Raw genomic sequence first — 12,727 nt, 5'->3', positions numbered from 1 at the left:
AAACTACTTTTGTAATCCAACTTTAGGTATTTGTAAACGTTAATAATCGATCAAATTGATGACGGGGCGATCTGTATTCAATAGCAGCAAGTCAACAAATCATGGACGATTCTCACTTTCATAACTTTCCACCGTGTAACCTCTGACAGGAAGTGCCTATTCTTCATTTCACCAAAAGATTAACTTCAACCCAATTCCCAAGACTGGCGACATCATGTGGAAGCTATAGGAACTGTAAACTGGGCACTATCTAATTTCCCTTGACATAGACAATACAGGGAACTGGCGGAGGGATATTTTTATTTTTTTATGAACAGTTTTTCCTTGGGGTTTTGCCTGCTACACAAGTTCTGTTATAGTCGCAGACATGATTTAACTAGTTTTATAAACTTCAGAGTGTTTTCTATCCACACATACTAATCATATGCATATACTATATTCCTGGCATGAGTAGCAGGACGTTGAAATTTTGCACACTTTTTATCAAAAAGTTTTAAAAAATGCACCCTAAATACTAAGAGGTTTTAAGAGGCTCCTCTGTCCTCCACTCGTTACCTGTATTAATGGCACCTGTTTGAACTAGTTATTAGTATAAAAAAGACACCTGTCCACAACCTCAAACAGTCATACTCCAAACTCCACTATGGCCAAGACCAAAGAGCTGTCAAAGGACACCAGAAACAAAATTGTAGACCTGCACCAGGCTGGGAAGACAATCTGCAACAGGTAAGCAGCTTGGTTTGAAGAAATCAACTGTGGGAGCAATTATTAGGAAATGGAAGACATACAAGACCGCTGAGAATCTCCCTCGATGTGGGGCTCCACGCAAGATCTCCCCCAGTGCGGTCAAAATGATCACAAGAACGGTGAGCAAAAATCCCAGAACCACACAGGGGGACCTATTGAATGACCTGCAGAGAGCTGGGACCAAAGTAACGAAGCCTACAAATCAGTAACACACTACGCCGCCAGGGACTCAAATCCTGCAGTGCCAGACGTGTCCACCTGCTTAAGCCAGTACATGTCCAGGCCCGTCTGTAGTTTGCTAGAGAGCATTTGGATGATCCAGAAGAAGATTGGGAGAATGTCATATGGTCAGATGAAACCAAAATATAACTTTTTGGTAAAAACTCAACTTTGAATGCTGAGTTGCATCCAAAGAACACCATACCTACTGTGAAGCATGAGGGTGGAAACATCATGCTTTGGGGCTGTTTTTCTGCAAAGGGACCAGGACGACTGATCCGTGTAAAGGAACGAATGAATGGGGCCATGTATCGTGAGATTTTGAGTGAAAACCTCCTTCCATCAGCAAGGGCATTGAAGATGAAACGTGGCTGAGTCTTTCAGCATGACAATGATCCCAAACACACCACCCGGGCAACGAAGGAGTGGCTTCGTAAGAAGCATTTCAAGGTCCTGGAGTGGCCTAGCCAGTCTCCAGATCTCAACCCCATAGAAAATCTTTGGAGGGAGTTGAAAGTCCGTGTTGCCCAGCAACAGCCCCAAAACATCACTGCTCTAGAGGAGATCTGCATGGAGGAATGGGCCAAAATACCAGCAACAGTGTGTGAAAACCTTGTGAAAGACTTACAGAAAACATTTGACCTCTGTCATTGCCAACAAAGGGTATATAACAAAGTATTGAGATAAACTTTTGTTATTGACCAAATACTTATTTTCCACCATAATTTGCAAATAAATAAATTAAATCCTACAATGTGATTTTCTGGATACTTTTTTTTCTCATTTTGTCTGTCATAGTTGAAGTGTACCTATGATGAAAATAACAGGCCTCTCATCTTTTTAAGTGGGAGAACTTGCACAATTGGTGGCTGACTAAATACTTTTTTGCCCCACTGTACATATTTTTTGTTAACTAATAAATAGTAGCCTACAGCAAAGTGTGTTTAAATCATTTAACTTAACAATTTCTGCAAGTTAGCAAAAATTAACACGTGGGTTTTAGCTGGCTTCAGCCTGCTAACTGAGGAGCGTTAATTCATATTCCCAAATATATTTAATTTTAAAACATGTATTTTACAAAGGAGTTGTTTAATCTTACTGCTTAAGTATTTATCTGTACATGGAATTGTATTTGTTTTTACTCAGTGTTTTCCTAATCTTTACAGGAAAATGACACGGGCACTATCTGCTGTGTGGAGACATTTCACTGCAGCTAATGCAGAAGGAAAAGCTGTGTACATTTCTAAATAGTGTGCCAAATCATATGTTAAGAATGCAACAAAGATGTAGAATCCTCTGGCCAAGTGCATACATTTCCCTCAGGTTGCTTGTTGTGAGCCTCTGACAAAAGTCCCTCTACTTCTATTTGAGGTGAAAAGTATGAATCGGACACCTTATCAGTAGCAACAGCTCATGGTTTTTTGACACAATGGAGGAACATAGTCAGAGAAATGCTGATGAATGTATTGCTAGAGCTGTGTATGCAACTGATTCACTTGTGATGCTCACAGGCAATGTGTATAGGAAGATATTTCTGAATGTTCTTCCCCTAGCATACACCCCTCCAACCAGACATGCTTTTCTACTCATTTGCTGGATGCAGAGTTCAACATAGTTCAAGTGAAGGTCAAGCAAATTATAGAGAAAGCAGACTGTATTACAATCATCTCTGATGGGTGGTTGAATGTGCGTGGGCAAGGAATAATTAACTACATCATCTCCACCCCTCAACCAGTGTTCTACAAGAGCACAGACACAAGGGACAACAGACACACTTGTCTCTACATTGCAGATGAGCTGAAGGCAGTCATCAATGACCTTAGACCACTGAAGGTATTTGCACTGGTGACAGAGAATGCTGCGAACATGAAGGCTGCTTGGTCTAAAGTGGAGTCCTACCCTCACATCACACCCATTGGCTGCGCTGCTCATGCATTGAATCTGCTCATCAAATACATCATGACACTGAAAACAATGGACACACCCTACAAGAGAGCTAAGGAAATGGTTAGGTATGTGAAGGGTCATCAAGTTATAGCAGCAATCTACCTCACCATGCAAAGTGAGAAGAATAATAGCACCACATTGAAGCTGCCCAGCAGCACCCGTTGGGGTGGTGATGTCATCATGTTTGACAGTCTCCCGAAGGGGAAGGAGTCTCTCCAAGAAATGGCCATATGACAGTCTGCCGATATGGACAGCTCCATCAAGAGGATCCTCCTAGATGTAGAGAGTGGTAAGTTTCCTGAAACCTATAGAAGTAGCCATTGCACGGATTGAGGGAGACAATGCCATCCTGTCTGATGTTCAGACTCTGCTTGCAGATTTAAGAGAATAAATCTGTACTGCCCTGCCCACTTCACTGTTGCTCCAAAGCAGAGGAAACTGCAGTTCTGAAATACATCAAAAAGCATGAAGACCTCTGCCTGAAGCCCATACACACCGCAGCGTACATGCTGGACTCAAAATATGCTGGCAAGAGCATCCGGTTCGCTGCAGAGATCAACAAGGCCTATGGTGTCATCACTACAGTGTCTCACCACCTTGACCTGGATGAGGGAAAGGTTCTTGGCAGTCTGGCGAAGTATGCTTCCAAGCAAGGATGTTGGGATGGAGATGCAATATGGCAGTCAACATATCTCATCAGCCACCTGGTAAAAGGGACTTTGTGGATATGAGGCTCTTTCCCCTGTTGCCTCCATCATCCTCCAAATCCAACCAACATCAGCCGCCTCAGTGCGCTACTGGTCCTTGTTTGGGAACACACACACCAAAGCAAGCAACAGGCTGACCAATACAAGGGTTGAAAAATTGGTGACCATCTGGGCAAATTTGAGGCTTTTTCAACAAGGTTAGAAAGTGAGTGGGGATGAGGCCTCAGAGTCTGATGTTCAAGAGGTGGACATTGAGGAAGCCTGAAAGGAATACAACCAAAGCTTTAGTTTCTAGACTATCATTTCACAGATGTATGTTGAAAACGTTTTGGGGAGATGCGATGGATCACTGGGGATCATTCCATGTTCCCTTTCTTTTGTTGTTCAGTGAAATCATCCCATGTGAAGAGTCACCTCATTTAATTAAAGTTCAATTCATAACTAAATTATTTATTTATTTATATTGGAAGGATTGAATCATTTGCAATTATGTTTACTTATGATAATGTAGAAGGTTGTCTTCATATGATATGGTAAATATATTCAACGCAAAAAAACATCTACATGGCATTATTATTAATTTGCACATGTTTACATTAATTACAATGTATTCCCATGGAAAGTTTCCACTGAATATTCCCCAAAACGTGAAACCCTACACCCAAACAGTAAGTTGTTTTCAACTTACTGTAGCTGGGAAACCCAGTCCCCAGAAAATGGGCCTCTTGACCATATGTGCACCCTGTGCTAACATGTACCCCCTACTGAAAATGCATTGACTCCCCCCCATTGTAATTGCATTGACTATGAACTTCAGAGTACAATACCTGAGCTGATCCACATAATACTACATTTTACTATAGAATACTACAGTACTTACTATAGAATTCTGTAGTAAATTAAAGTATACTATACACTGTAGTATCCCTCAATCATATGTAGTACTTAGTATAGAATGTTATAGTATACTGTAGAACACTGAACGAAATACTACAGAAATGTCAGAAAAAAACTCTACAGTTCACAAAAACAATGTTACTTATAGTAAATACTACAGTATTAATTTGCATATGCCCTGCCCATTCCCCTCCCCCATATACCAATTTGTGGCACTCATAAGTAAGAAACCTACATGCCAAGTATAGACCATATATTGTGTTCTATACAGGTTATAGAAAAAAGCAATTGCTCTAAACTCTCCATTCATAACCCAGTCCATAACCTTTAGGTTATGGAAAATGTGCTATTTTGGCATTTCTCTATTAGGTTTCCCCAATTTTATTGTCAAATACAACACACAAAAAAAAACACAACAGAATACTACATTCTGAAAAATCGCTACAGTAATGTATATAATATATACCAGTCTTTTTTACTACAGTATTTGTACTATAGTAAACTGTAAATACTACAGTCCACAAAAACATAGCGAATACTACAGGAAAGTCAGCAAAAACAGGGGCAGTTCCTCTTGCTGCTCCGTAGGCAAGTACCATGGTCTTGTAGTGGTTGCGAGCTTCGACTGGAAACCAGTAGAATGTGCAGAGGAGCGCAGTGACATTGCAGAACTTGGGAAGGTTGAACACCAGGCTACAGTGTTCTGGATAAGTTGCAGGGGTTTGATGGCACAAGCAGGGAGCCCAGCCAACAGTGAGTTGCAGTAGTCCAGACGGGTGATGACAAGTGCCTGGGTTAGGAACTGCGCCACTTCCTATGTGAGCGAGAGACTGCTTTGATTTTTGCAGAGTGTCATGCCAAGGTTCCTTGCACTCAGGGAAGGGGACACTGTGGAGTTGTCACTGTGGAGTTGTCAACCGTGATGGAGAGGTCTTGGAGAGGGCAGGCCTTCCTCGGGAGGAAGAACAGCGCCGTCTTGTTGAGGTCAAGCTTGAGGTGGTGGGCCGACATCCAAGCTGAGATATCTGCCAGGCACGCAGAGATGTGTGTCGCCACCTGGGTGTCAGAAGGGGGGGGAGGAGAAATGTAGTCGAGTGTCATCCGCATAGCAATGATAGGAGAGACCATGTGAGGATATGACAGAGTCGAGTGACTTGGTTTATACAAAAAGAGGACCTCACTAGAACCGAGATCTGGGGGACACCAGTAGTGAGAGTCGTGGTACAGACACAGATCCTCTCCACAACACCTTGTCGGACTCGTTTGCCAGGTAGGATGCAATCAAAAAGTGTGCAGAGCCTGAGAAGCCCAGCCCTGAGAAGGTGCAGAGGAGGATCTGATGGTTCATGGTGTCGAAGGCAGTTGATAGAGCTAGGAGGATAAGAACAGAGGAGAGAGAGTCAGCTTAGGCAGTGGGGAGAGCCTCCGTAACACAGAGGAGAGCAGTCTCGGTTGAGTGACCCGTCTTGAAGCCTGACTGGTTAGGGTCAAGAAGATTGTCCTGAGAGAGATAGCTAGAGTTGTTCAGAGACATCACGTTTTGGAAAACAAAGAAGAGATACCGGTCAGTCATTTTTTATATCAGAGGGGTGCGTTGGTTTCTTGAGGAGGGGAACGACTCTGGCAATTCTAAAGTCAGAGGGGATGAGTTGATGAGGGAAGTGAGTTCTCCAGAGATGGTCTGGAGAAGGGAGGAGGGGATGGGGTCAAGCGGGAAAGTTGTCGGGCTGCTGGACCTCACTAGTTGCAGAATTTCATCTGGAGAGAGAGGGGAGATATATGTCAAGGCGTAGGGTAGTTCTGGGTGAGTAGGACCAGTGGACTCAATAGGCTGTGTGAATGAGGAGTGGATGTCGTCACACTTGTTTGACAAAGTCGCTGGCAACGAGGGGTTGGAGGATTAAGAAGGTGGAAGAGAGATTCCTAGGGTTAGAGGCAGAAGCTTGAAATTTAGAGTGATAGAAAGTGGCTTTAGCAGGGAATACAGAGGAAGATAAAGTAGAGGAGGGAGTGAAAGGAAGTGTTTCCAATTCACAACCCAACAACAAAAACCCTAGTCATTGGACAGCTGAATAGGGAAGCTATCTATAATAATAAACTTTTGTCATAGCCTACGAATAGGACCAAGAGTTTTACCTGACCAGGTCATGAGATCTGGGGCCTGGAGTTTTTCCTTAAAAGACATGAACTTTGCCACACCATTGTTGAACCTGTTGTTCCACCTCTGGTGAGGTGTTGGACTAGACGATAGTTGCTATCCCTTTGAGAGCTGTGATTGGTTTCCCAAAATTCTGGGGTAGGGCTTAGCAAAGGGTCAATTGTTTAATAACTGTCTTCAACTGTTACAAGGCTAATACTGTAACCAAAGATAACCTAGTGAGCACAAGACGTTGAAAATAAGCCTTTTCAAAATATTTTGAAACAAAAAGGTGTATTTTCAACACCTTGTGCTCATAGTGAAGGATATCCTCTAACAATTCAGATATTTGAGTTCCAGTTCATGTTCAAGCGTTCTCTCTGCAGGTTTACAAAATGTCTACCAATTTAATGAGATAATATCAAGCCGTTTTGAAGCCCTTTCACTCACACAAATGTCATTATCATGAACCTATAATTACACAAATCAGGCGTCCGTTTACACTAAATAAACTTTAACTCCCTAATCTCTTGAAAAGGTCATTCAAGCTGTGCTCATGAGAAGCCGCCAGCAAAACAGTGGTTAAATGTTACAAAGCACTAGTTAGTCTACACAACAATAAAAACATTAATAAAACAACAAGGTACCCACAAAAACAACATTCTACAACAGAACGTTTGACACATTGTGAAACTTTATTTGGACAGCATATGAGATAACAACAGCAGTGGCCGGTCTGGTAAAGGTTGTTGACAGGGAGTCAGGCTCTACCGAGAATAATCTGTTACACTAAACCCTTGAACCAAGCTGGTGATACACTACTAGTGTAGCCTATGCCCCTACTGGCACCTTCTAACCGAACCAGTACCTGTGCTTGAATACTTATTCAGGGCATACAAGTCTAGTCTGTTCTAAGACTTCAACGATGGCCAGTTGTTTTGGACAGGAGTGCGGGCAGGGCGGCAGGCTGTCAAATCCACTGTACTACTGTAGTAGCCTAAACTAAAGTCTATATCTTAGGATATCGGCCTGTATAACGTCAATATTTGTTACCACGCACAATAATACATCAATTCAGAAAGAAAGAATCTGAACAGTTCCGTGTTATGAACTGTAACGGTAAAATAACAATCAATTCAATAGGGAAACAGAACATGTCTGCCAATCAAATGATAGTCGGTTTCGGGTTCCGATCTGCTTTTTTGAATTCATTGTATGATGAATCGGCCACAAATGTTAACATTTTCTCACGGATAAATACTTGCAGCGCAATACTTTTGCAGGCAGGCAATCTGAATGACACACCCATGTTACGAATGCATGTCGACAAACGTGCTATTTCCCTATTGTTGCTCATTTACTGTTAGACCACTGCTACACCGTCTGCTACGACAAGCAAAGCGGATTTTAAATCACCAGGTTTTAGCCTACCTGCCTGTGCGCCGCTTCAAGTTATTTTCTTCTTTTTCACTCTGTCTTTTTCAGCCTTGTCTGCATTTCCGCGGGTCCATATCAGTGGTGGCACAGCCGCCCAGTTGACTGCTGATGGGAGGAATGGATGGAGAAGAGTGGAGGAAGAAGCCTCTGAAATCTGGGTCCCCAGTTCGTGCTCCGCATGTGTGGCGTTTCCAAGGCAGCGACTCAGCCTGTACTGCGAGCTGCATCAGATTCCAGAGACCTGTTTAGTGCGCATGCGTGTCATTGAAAACCAAGATGAGCGGAGACTTGACGGACCGACCGACCCCTTGTTAATAGCCTCGAGCGAGTTAACAGAGATGAGCAAGCACTCCCTGCTTCTCTCGCGGTTACGTTTTACTGTACCGCGAGGTGCAATACATATATTTGTGTTACTCCCTTCCTCTTTAGGCCTATTTACGAGGAATGTAAAGCAAGCCGAATACTCAAACTATAGCAGGGGAAGGCAACCCTGTTCCTGGAGTACCTGGAGTACAGGATTTTGTTCAAACTAGGCACCACACCTGACCAACTGAGCTAATTGACCAGTTCAACGATTGCCTAAATTTAACACACATGGTCTTCCAGGTCGGTTAAATAAATAAAAACACGAAGTGCTTGCAGCACTCCACGACCAGGGTTGCCAATCCCTGCACTATTTTTAATTATTTCACCAGGTAGGCTAGTTGAGAACAAGTTCTCATTTGCAACTGCGACCTGGCCAAGATAAAGCAAAGCAGTTCGACACATACAACAACACAGAGTTACACATGGAATAAGCAAACATACAATCAATAATACAGTAGAAAATATATATATACAGCATGTGCAAATGAAGTAGGATAAGAGAGGTAAAGGCAATAAATAGGCCATGGTGGCGAAGTAATTACAATATAGCAATTAAACACTGTAATGGTAGAATGTGCAGAAGATGAATGTGCAAGTAGAGATACTGGGGTGCAAAGGAGCAGATAAATAAATCAATACAGTATGAGGTAGATTGGATGGGCTATTTACAGGTGCAGTGATCTGTGAGCTGCTCTGACAACTGGTGCTTAAAGCTAGTGAGGGAGGTAAGAGTCTCCAGCTTTAGTGATTTTTGCAGTTTGTTCCAGTCATTGGCAGCAGAGAACTGGAAGGAGAGGTGGCCAAAGGAAGAATTGGCTTTGGGGGTGACCAGTGAGATATACCTGCTGGAGCGCATGCTATGGGTGGGTGCTGCTATGGTGACCAGTGAGCTGAGATAAGGCAGGGCTTAACCTAGCAAAGACTTGTAGATGACTTGGAGCCAGTGGGTTTGGCGACGAGTATGCAGCGAGGGCAAGCCAACGAGAGCATACAGGTCGCAGTGGTGGGTAGTATATGGGGCTTTGGTGACAAAACGGATGGCACTGTGATAGACTGCATCCAATTTGTTGAGTATTATCCTACCATTTCTACCGATCTGCTTGCACATTATCAGTTTCATTTAAATAATAATGTTTTTGTTTCTCAAAATCATTGTCATAGTTAATCATGAAAATCTGAATTAAAATGATAAAATCTAAAAGTACAAATTCAGCTAACGCAAGAGCACCAGCCTCTGCCATATGGACACATTGATACACTGGGATCCATTGGCGGCTAAATAAATGAGTGCGTGGAATTCAGTGATAGCCTATAGGCCACTGCAGCAGTAGGCCTATAACTTCCGTTGTCAACTAAGTAAAATGCATAGGCCTAAACAGGCAAATAAAAAAAAGAAGGCCTAGAAGATATCCTGATGAAAATGTAGGTTCTTTCAATGGCATGAATCTCTCTACTCTGCTGGTCTGCCTCCCTTTCTACAGTATCTGTCATGAATTGAGCTATCACTAATGAAGTGTAATACTGTATCAAATCAATCAACTGGGTCTGACCTGAAGCTGTTGCTAGCTAATTTGCAACATTGTGTCAATTAGCCTATTCCAGGCCCTAAGTTTCCAGGCCAGTGAGCTCTGGACAGACAGCTGTTTTTGTGCAAGGGGAAAAATGGTCATGTATTTCACAACGTCTCCACCGGACATATGGAACAATCAGATCATGATATTTTGCTCTTTCACACCGAGGCGTGGTGATTATCGAGGCTGGGAGAGTGTTGGAAAGATCTTTTTCAAATATTGTGAGGAACTATTATAATTTCAAATGGATGTTTAAAAAAATTACTTTGTTGACTTACTGTGTGAGGTGAGGAAAAAATGACTGAAAAGTTCAGCTTATTAGTGATGGATGTGGTGAGCCAACACAATCAGAAATCAGACATGACCAAATAGGCACTTTCCTACATTTGCTTGCAGCAGGCCAGGTAGGTAGGCTTACTTCTATGCGTGCTCAGGCGTTCATGCACCCTCAACATTATCAGGATAGAGAAACCAGACATGCTCATTGCTCACAGGGAGCACTCCAAACAAAAGACCATGAAAAAATGTACACATTTCATAAATTATGGTTATGAAATATAACAAAACTGGTTTCTCACAGGTGTAGCAGGTTGTGAACTCTGCAAACATCACTTGAATATAATTGCTTTAAATCAGCCTGCACATGAGGGCTCTCTCACGGTCTTTCTCTCTAAATCAATTCCATTCAAATGGCGTCCAAAATTGATTGGCCTACTCCTGTTCAAGATTTAAAGTATTTAGGCACCTTGACTTTTTTCACATTTTGTTATGTTACAGCCTTATTCTAAAACAGATTTTTTTTAAATTCCCTTATCAATCTACACACAATACCCCATATTGACAAAGCAAAAAAGGTTTTTAATGAATTTTTGCTCATAACAAAACAAAATATAACATTTACTTAAGTACTCAGACCCTTTACTCAGTATTTTGTTGATGCACATTTGGCAGCGATAACAGCCTTGATTCTTCTTGGGTATGACACTACAAACTTGGCACACCTGTATTTGGGGAGTTTCTACCAGTCTTCTCTGCAGATCCTCTCAAGCTCTGTCAGGTTGGATGGGGAAAGTTGCTGCACAGGTATTTTCAGATCTCACCAGAGATGTTCAATCGGGTTCAAGTCCGGGCTCTGGCTGGGCCATTCAAGGACATTCAGAGACTTGTCCCGAGCCTACTCCTGCGTTGTCTTGGCTGTGTGCTCAGGGTGGTTGTCCTGTTGGAAGGTGAACTTTCGCCCCAGTCGGAGGTCCTGAGCGCACTGGAGCAGATTTTCATTAAGGATCTCTCTGTACTTTGCGCCGTTCATCTTTGCCTCTATCCTGACTAGTTTTCCTGCCGCTGAAAAACATCCCCAAGGCATGAGGCTGCCACCACCATGCTTCACCGTAGGGATGGTGCCAGGTTTCTTCCAGATGTGATGCTTGGCATTCAGGCCAAAGAGTTCAATCTTGGTTTCATCACAACAAAGAATCTTGTTTCTCATGGTCTGAGAGTCTTTAGGTGCCTTTTGGAAAACTCCAAATGGACTGTAATGTGCCTTTTACTGAGGAGTGGCCTCCGTCTGGCAACTCTACCATAACGGCCTGATTGGTGGAGTGCTGCAGAGATGGTTGTCCTTTGTTGGAAGGTTCTCCCATCTCCAGAGGATCTCTGGAGCTCTGCCACAGTGACCATCGGGTTTTGGTCACCTCCCTGACCAAGGCTCTTCTCCCCCGATTGCTCAGTTTGGCCGGGCAGCCAGCTCTAGGAAGAGTCTTGGTGGTTCCAAACTTCTTCCATTTAAAAGTGATGGAGGCCCCTGTGTTCTTGGGGACCTTCAATGCTGCAATTTTTTTTGGTGCCCTTCCCCAGATCTGTGCCTCAACACAATTCTCTCTCAGAGCTCTACACACAAGTCCTTCGGCCTCATGGCTTTGTTTTTGCTCTGACATGCACTATCAACTGTGGGTATTTATGCTGCAGTATTTATGCTGCAGTAGTTTATGTGTCGGGGGGCTATGGTCAGTTTGTTATATCTGGAGTACTTCTCCTGTCCTATCCGGTGTCCTGTGTGAATTTAAGTATGCTCTCTCTAATTTTCTCTTTCTCTCTTTCTTTCTCTCTCTCTCTCTCGGAGGACCTGAGCCCTCGGACCATGCCTCAGAACTACCTGACATGATGACTCCTTGCTGTCCCCAGTCCACCTGGCCGTGCTGCTGCTCCAGTTTCAACTGTTCTGCCTGTGATTATTATTATTTGACCATGCTGGTCATTTATGAACATTTTAACATCTTGGCCATGTTCTGTTATAATCTCCACCCGGCACAGCCAGAAGAGGACTGGCCACCCCACATAGCCTGGTTCCTCTAGGTTTCTTCCTAGGTTTTGGCCTTTCTAGGGAGTTTTTCCTAGCCACCGTGCTTCTACACTTCCATTGCTTGCTGTTTGGGGTTTTAGGGTTTCTGTACAGCACTTTGAGATATCAGCTGATGTACGAAGGGCTATATAAATACATTTGATTTGATTTGATATAGACAGGTGTGTACCTTTCCAAATCATGTCCAATCAATTGAACTTACCACAGGTGGACACCAATCAAGTTACAAGATACATCTCAAGGGTGATCAATGGAAACAGGATACACCTAAGCTCAATTTCGATTCTCATAGCAAAGGGTCTGAAAACATATGTAAAGGTATTTCTGTTTGAATTTTTTA

General features: G+C 43.0%; 1 protein-coding gene across 1 annotated transcript in view; it reads right to left on the bottom strand.

Annotated features, from left to right (window-relative positions):
* zgc:109889 (uncharacterized protein LOC553542 homolog) overlaps positions 1 to 8,294 on the bottom strand; it is a 66,306-nt gene extending 58,012 nt beyond the window's left edge. Inside the window, 1 exon segment of the mRNA XM_029667235.2 lies at positions 8,086 to 8,294. The gene's annotated coding sequence lies outside the window, so the exon portion shown is untranslated.
* Positions 8,295 to 12,727: the final 4,433 nt, after the last annotated feature.

The sequence above is a fragment of the Oncorhynchus nerka genome, linkage group LG8 (assembly GCF_034236695.1).
Source record: "Oncorhynchus nerka isolate Pitt River linkage group LG8, Oner_Uvic_2.0, whole genome shotgun sequence".
Taxonomy (NCBI): Eukaryota; Metazoa; Chordata; class Actinopteri; order Salmoniformes; family Salmonidae; genus Oncorhynchus; species Oncorhynchus nerka.
This window is presented reverse-complemented; position numbering and strand designations above follow the sequence as displayed.